Here is a 6,252-nt window from a genome sequence, read left to right on the forward strand (position 1 = left end):
TCTGGAGGTCTCATATTGAGCCCTACAAAACTCTTCCATTTCTATCTCCTTCTCCTGAGCCTTTCTGAGTTTATAGATCCTTCTCTTTTCCCTCACATTCTTTCTCTTGTGAATCATGCAACTAATTTTTAACAAAAGCGTCACTATAACTATGATTATTACAGGATAAAGCACTTTGCCAATGATTGAACTGCCAATTTCACCACACCATTTCCCAATTGCCTCAAACCTTTTGCTCAAACGTTCTTAAAAATTGTCGCTTTCCGTGGGTTCTATTTCTGAGTGAAACTCTGTGATATTTTTGATTAGCATCTCTATGTTCTGGCTTTTATCTGGGATAGAAGTACAGCAATGCTGGACATGTAAAATCCCGCAAACTCCTCCTTCTTTTGCTAGCAGAATGTCTAAAGCAAGGCAGTTCTGCACAACCATATTTCTGGTGGCGACAAGTTCAGTATTAACTAATTGGAAACCACTTGCAGTATCTGTGGACAATCTATCTACAATTGTAGAAACCTTTCTAATTTTGATTGCATTCAGGGTTATTCCCTCCATAGGAATTATCGCACCAAATATGTCACCCATAATTTCAGAAAAACTCTCTCTTGTACCTGTTCAGATGTTTGCCAATTTCAAATGAACCTTCTGCATTTCTGTCCACATGAAAAATCTTTGGAAAAACCAACCCAAGATAGCACGTCTCATACCAATGGTATGGGAGGTTAAAGTAAGCTTTGTTCCCACAAACAAAATAAATTCCAGGAAAAATTGGATCTTTGCCACCTTTAAATCCCCATCCCCCTATGATACGATAAGTATCCTCGCATTGACTAGCTCCCACAAAATAATTATCATATAGTGTGTTATCTCTTCTAATACAACATTTTCCACTAACAGGATCATCTATGTGAATAGCAGCATAACTATTTCCACCATTGAGTTTTTCATCCTCAAGCTGCCAAAATTTGGACTTTGTTTGATTCAGCATCTCATTTCTCTTATAAATTGCCCTTCTCTCCCGAACCAACTTGAGAAAAGATCATTCTTCAAGTCTCATTTTGCAAGTTAAGTTGTTTTTGTAAGCATATTCATAAGTTAATTCATTAGTCACTAAGAAAAATTCCCTCATCTTCTTAGCAGGTCTGACTTTGTTCAAGCTATTTACAACCTTCAGGTTTGCAAATATTTCGTCGTAGTCTGAGTAATAGTACTCCAGACGACCTGTTTGATAGAACAAACTAGCTATCACACTGCATGTAATGCCATAAGTAAGGGGTAACATGTTATATTTGACCCCTTCTGAAACTGAAGCAGGAAGCGTCACACAGATGTAACAATCCTTCACATCCATGACTTTTACATACTCTGTCAGAAGTATAGAAAAAGAATTAGTAGAAAAATCACCAACAGATCTATCTTGTGGATCTCTGGTTTATGCTCAATGACTCTATTAGTTTTGCCTGCATCATCATGAATAGCTTGTTTAGATTCAGCTTTGCTTGTCATGTTTGCTTTATAGTCCTCTTTGTCAATGCCAAAGGGAAAGATGACTGCCAAAATTAGCCAGACCAAGATAATTAGAATCACACAAATAGCAGACATTTTACAATATCTTCTAAAGATAGCACACCTTGAATTGTCAGTGTTGGGCATCCTCTCTCTTTTTTTTTTTACAAAGTTTTTACTTAAAACAAAATTTTTAAAATAGTAAAATAGTACTATATATATACACCTCCCCTTTAATTTTTTTTTTTTAAAGTAACCCTCAAACAGCTTTTCTTCGACCTTGCGCCTTACATCAAAGTGTTTTTCCGGCTACCACAATTTCTTCGACCTTGTGTCACCTAACACAATTTCTTCAGCCTTATGCCAAAATAAACCTCAACCTAAAGAAAATAACTTTTAATCAATGTCACTGTTTTCTTCCAAATCCTCCTGACTACTACTACCACTGATCTCCACTACTGGTGGGATGATGATGTAAGTCCACTCAGGAGACTTATACTTTTGATTTGGCCTTAATGGTCTTTTGCCCCTACTGCTAATTACTTCAATTTTCTTTCCTGCCTCACCCTTTTTATCTGAATCACATTTTTGACTTGATATCTCGTTAATCTGCTCCTTTGATTTGTTCACCAATTTGAGTTTTAGATTTTCTTTTGGCCAATTATCTCCTTTTCTCAAGAGTTTCTTCTTAGGCTCAGTTTCGTTACACTCAGCTTTCCAAGCCCTTTTTCTGAATTTTCTTATTTCAGACTCTTCATCACTCTCATCCGAATCTGTTTCAGAGATTTCAATTTTATATCTAGGAACTTCTTTACTCAGCAGCTTCACTCCGTTAGGAACATCATCCTTGTAGCTGGTACTCGGTAATTCGTCTTCTTCTTCTTCTGGAATTACTTCTAACTTCCCAGTTTCAGAATTCTTGTTCCTGCTTTCAGAGCTTTCAATCTGCTTTTCAATACTCTCCTGATCTTGAATTTCTTTTGTCTTAGATTATTTTTCTGTTTCCCTTTCTAGAACAATTTCATCATTTTCTGAATCTAGAATCACAATCTCTAGATCTTTTTCATTCAATGCCTGATCCGCATCAGAATCTTCCGGATGTCGACCTTCTTGTCGATCTTCAGAATCTGGATTTTCAGGTTCTTCTTCAGAGTCTGAATCAGTTGTTGTATCGTCACTATCCTCGTCAGGATTATCAGGAGGTGGTACACAAATGGTGTGACTTGCATGCACCCACCTTTTCAAACCTTTGCACTGCATTAGTTGTAACTAATATCACCTGTCTTGCTTTTTGCCACCTGGGTACTAAGCAGTTTCTTCTCCGGTGAACTTTTGTTCTGACCCAGTCTCCTGGTAACAGATCATGAGCTTGCTCCTTTTCTTTTGAAACCACATCTGTTCCAACCTGATGGACTACAGAAGTTACCACATCAGAGAGATTTTTACAGTAATCTATAATTGCACTTTCATTTATGCTCAATAATTTGCCAACTGGTATAAAAGCCTGTCTCATCACTCTTCCCATGAGAATATCATGGGGGCTTAGACCTGTCTTTTTATCAGGTGTGCTTCTCATGGACATTAAGACAAGTGGAAGTGCATCTGTCCACTTCATTCCTGTAGCTAAGCACATTTTTCCAATTCTATTTTTAATTGTGCCATTAATTTGCTTAACAACTCCTGATGCCTCTGGTCTGTATGCACAATGTAGCTTTTGCTTTATGCTGAAGGCCTCACAAATTAATTTCAACAATCTGTTTTCAAAATGTGTGCCGCGATCACTTTCAATAGTGACTGGAAATCCATACCTTGGTATGATCTCCCTTAAGAGCAATTTTGCCACAGTAACTGAGTCATTGTGACCAGTTGGAAATGCTTGCACCCATTTTGAAAACAAACAGACAAGGACATATCTCAGCTTATTATGGGGTGGCATGTCAATGAAATCCATTTGCAACCTGGTAAAAGGACCACCCTCCCGTCCTATGGTTCCCATGTTCACAACTGTTTTTCTGTTTGGATTAATTTGCTGGCAGATCAAACATCTCTGGCAAAGTGATTCCGCAATAATCCTAAATTTTGGATTATACCAAGTCTGCCTGAACATTCTAATCATAGAATCACTTCCTAAATGACCTGGACCATGGTACACCCGTGCCATGTCAGCAATCATGCAATTTGGCATAACAGGTCTGCCATCTTTGTAAACCCAAATCTCATCTTCCTCCCTCTGCAACCTTCTTTCAGCCATGTGCTTTTCTCCTCATCATCTGCCTCATCTTGTAGATATTTTACTCCCTGCCATAATTCAACTACAGATATTAGCATGAGAGAGTTCATAATGTGATTATTGTCTTTTTCGCGATTAATTGAAAAATTATTTTTTCACAGTATCGTGCAGTTTCATCTGCAAAAGAATTACTTTTAGTAATATAGTCTTCACCCTTTTTGTGAGCCCCACATTTGACAACAGCAATTTTCTCAGGTAATTGAATGCCATCGATCAATCTTTTGATCAATTTTGCATTTCTGATTGGTGTTCCCGTAAAAGTTAAATAACCTCTTTGAGACCAGAGCTGGCCATAGTCCTGGACTACACCATATCCATACTGACTATCAGTCACTATGGTATTCTTTTTTCCCTTTGCTCTTTCACGTGCTCGAATTAAAGCAATTAACTCTGCCACTTGAGCTGAGCGAATTCCTTCAAGAGTTGAACCTTCAACTACTTCTGCAACTGTGCAAACTGAATATGCTGCTCACAGAATGCCCTCATCTGTTCTCAGACAGGAGCCATCAACAAAGTAAACAATGTCTGACTCTGGTAAAGGCACATCCTTTGTCGTTTCTAGGTTTGGTGCAGTATTCCAAAACATCCAAACACTCATGATCAACATCAGCTTCATTTTTGATTTCAGTAATAACACCATCTGGCAATAGTGTAGAGGGGTTAAGGTTAACACACCTTGCAATCGATACATTATCTGATCCCAGAATCACTTTTTCATATTTGGTCAGCCTGTTAATCAATAGATGTTTAGTTTTACTTCTAGTAAGGAGAGTTTCAACTGAATGAGGTACATACACTTTTACAGGAAACCCCATTATGATTCCTTCACTTTGCTCAAGGCTTACACTTGTTACAGCCACTGCTTTTAAGCAACCTGGCAATGCTTTTGCAACAGGGTCAAGAACAGCTGAAAAGTAAGCTATTGGCTTTCTCATGTTTCCATGTCTCTGAATCAGAACTGATAATGCACAACCTTCTCTTTTACTGCAGTACAACTCAAATTCCTTGTCATAGTCTGGCATCCCCACTGCTGGAGCTTCACACATAATTTTCTTTAGCTTTTCAAAAGCCTCTAACTCAGTTTTTGTCAAAGTAATCGGGTCTTTTATGTCTGCTTTTGTCAATCTTTGTAATGGTTTCTCAATTACTGAAAATCCACTAATCCATTGGCGACAATAACCTACCATTCCTAGAAATATTCTGACTTGTCTCTGTGTTGTTGGAGGTTGTATTGCTCGAATCATTTTTATTCTCTCAATTGTCACTTGTATGATTCCCTTTGCAATTCTGTGACCAAGGTATTTTACTTCTTGTTTGCAAAACTGTAGTTTCGCAGGTGATACTTTATGCCCCTCATCTGCTAATCGATTTAAAAGTGTAATGGTGTCTTTCACACAATTCTCTCGTGTTTTTGCAGCCACTAGGAGATCGTCAATGTATTAGACCGATATTGATTTTCCAGGCAAATCTAGATCTTCCAAAGGTTTCTTTAACAATTGATTAAAGATAGATGGACTCTCAGTATACCCTTGAGGGATACAACACCATGCTAAAATACGATCCTGAAATCTGAACGCAAAAATTTGTTGGCTCTCTGGATGCAGTGGAACTGTAAAGCAGGATTTACACAGGTCTATGACCGTGTACCATTCTGCATCATGCGGAATTTGATATAGAATTACCGCTGGATTTGGTACAACAGGACAGCAAGGAACAACAATTTGGTTAACCTTTCTCAGGTCCTGAACTATTCTGTAAGTTCCTTTTGGCTTTTTGATTGCCATAATCGGTGAATTACATGGGCTGCTCTCAATTTCTTTTATAACACCTTGTTTAATGAATTTCTCAATCACAGGAATGACACCCTCAATAGTTTCAGCTTTCATTTTGTACTGAGGAATGTTTGGAAAATCTATTCCTTGCTTTACAGTAATTTTTACTGGGTCGACATGTTTCATCAAACCCATTTCATCACCAGTTAAATCCCAAATTTATGGATTAACCGCTTCTTTCAGTTCTTCAGGCAAATTGTTTTTATCAAAAGTGGGAAACAGTTTATTTTCTTCCTCAACCATTAACATTGTTAAATTGTACAGACCGTCTTCTTCTAAAGTTTGGAGCTCAATACCATCCGGTGAGCAATATATTTTACAATTCATCTTACACAAAATGTCCCTCCCTAACAGGTTAACAGGACTGCTGTTACAGACAACAAATCTGTGTTTGTCTTTGTAATTTCCAATTTGTATATTAACTAGTTCTGTCAAATCTGTTTTAATTTGTTGATTTGCTACACCTACAACTTGGATTGACTCACCTGAGAGAGGAAGGTTTTCAATTTCCCCTGATCTAACAGTAGAACGGGTAGCACCAGTGTCAACAAGAAAAGTGATTTCTACATCATTCACTTTACCATTTACAAATGGACCTGACTGATCTACCTCAAGAGTAGCTCC

General features: G+C 37.7%; 1 protein-coding gene across 2 annotated transcripts in view; it reads left to right on the forward strand.

The window, feature by feature from the left end:
• LOC147732477 (receptor-interacting serine/threonine-protein kinase 3-like) overlaps nucleotides 1-6,252 on the forward strand; it is a 1,935,498-nt gene that overhangs the window by 213,410 nt on the left and 1,715,836 nt on the right. The gene's annotated exons all lie outside the window — the stretch shown is intronic.

Source organism: Lissotriton vulgaris, chromosome 2_1 (genome assembly GCF_964263255.1).
Source record: "Lissotriton vulgaris chromosome 2_1, aLisVul1.2, whole genome shotgun sequence".
NCBI lineage: Eukaryota > Metazoa > Chordata > Amphibia > Caudata > Salamandridae > Lissotriton > Lissotriton vulgaris.